General features: G+C 40.0%; 1 non-coding gene across 1 annotated transcript; it reads left to right on the top strand.

Annotated features, from left to right (window-relative positions):
- Positions 1–792: 792 nt before the first annotated feature.
- Positions 793–869, top strand: Trnas-uga (transfer RNA serine (anticodon UGA)). The gene has a single exon. It is a non-coding gene; the product is annotated as a tRNA-Ser (tRNA).
- The last annotated feature ends 670 nt before the right edge of the window (positions 870–1,539 follow it).

Below are 1,539 nucleotides of genomic sequence, written 5' to 3'. Positions count from 1 at the left end.
AAATGTTTGCAATAATGGGATGACATGCAGAAAAAAATCTTTTCAGTTCAATGACAACACATCTCTTTGAGCTACCATATGGGCATCAATTCACCCTTCCATTTAATTGAAGCAGTACATGGATACATAGCAATGTTTTACATTGTAAACATAACAGATGCCACATTTCTTAAGTGATCTGCATGAAACTTACATTTGTGACAAGTCTAATAATGGGCCAGCTAGTTTAAAACAGTACCATGAGTTATTGCCCTTGACTTGGTCAATAATACCATATTACATACAGGCTAGATTAAAGCCCACATTTCTTCAGTAATCCTAAAACACAACATATGACCATAAAGTCTGGACCAATAATGGACAAGATTTCTGTAATAACATTAGAGTTTGGGCTACTGAATCAGTCAAAGACACCATCATGACTACCTATCTCACCATACTAAACATTGTTTACACATTAGAGGTCATAGTTATTGTGTAGTTATCACAGAACTCGCGCCTCGGTAGCCTAGTTTTGTTTGTTTGTTTTGGGTTTAACGCCGTTTTTCAACAGTAGCTCAGTCATGTAATGGCTGGCAGTTAACCTAACCAGTGTTCCTGGATTCTGTACCAGTACAAACCTGTTCTCCGCAAGTAACTGCCAACTTCCCCACATGAATCAGAGGTGGAGGACTAATGATTTCAGACACAATGTCGTTTATCAAATAGTCACGGAGAACATACGCCCCGCCCCAGGATCAAACTCACGACCCCGTGATCCATAGACCAACGCTCTACCTACTGAGCTAAGCGGGCGGGCTTCGGTAGCTTAGTGGTAGAGCGTCCGCTTTGAGTGCGGGAGGTCGTGGGTTCGATTCCCGGCCGCGTCATACCAAAGACGTAAAAAATTGTACTAGTTGCTTCCTCGCTTGGCGCTCAGCATTAAGAGGATAGTGCTAGGACTGGTCAGCCTGGTGTCAGTATAATGTGACTTAGTGGGGTATCATGCCACGTGTCTACGGCGTGATATTCCAGTGAGGCAGCACTATAAAGTTGGGCATTGTGCTCACTGCTACAAGTAGACACCGTCGTTTATATGACTGAAAAATTGTTGAAAATGATGTTAAACCCGAACATACACACACACACATACAGCACTTTTAATACTGATGCTCTAGTTGGACTTGCAAAATAATGGGAAACAACTGGTATACATTTTCAGTAGTTTATTTGCATGCAATGATCAGCCAACATTAAAAATACAAGTAAATACATGTATAGGTAGGTAAATGGATATATATATGCATCTGAGCTGTGAAATTCTGGCAAGTAGTTTGGCTATAATGAAATGATTTGACTGCAAAATATCAACCTAAAATACCTTCATAACATCTACATTAAAGGGCATACACACCCCTTCTCCATGTGGAATTATCTACACCTTAATGAATCACTAACTTCCAATTCAAGAAGTGGTAAAAGTATTCTCAGGTGTTTGCAAGGAATTTAGTTTTATGATTATCATTACCACCTCTGTATCTATCTGAACCCAGTATTTAC

The sequence above is a fragment of the Mercenaria mercenaria genome, chromosome 7 (genome assembly GCF_021730395.1).
Source record: "Mercenaria mercenaria strain notata chromosome 7, MADL_Memer_1, whole genome shotgun sequence".
Classification (NCBI taxonomy): Eukaryota; Metazoa; Mollusca; class Bivalvia; order Venerida; family Veneridae; genus Mercenaria; species Mercenaria mercenaria.
The sequence above is the reverse complement of the archived record's forward strand: the minus strand, read 5'-3'. Positions and strand labels throughout refer to the sequence as shown.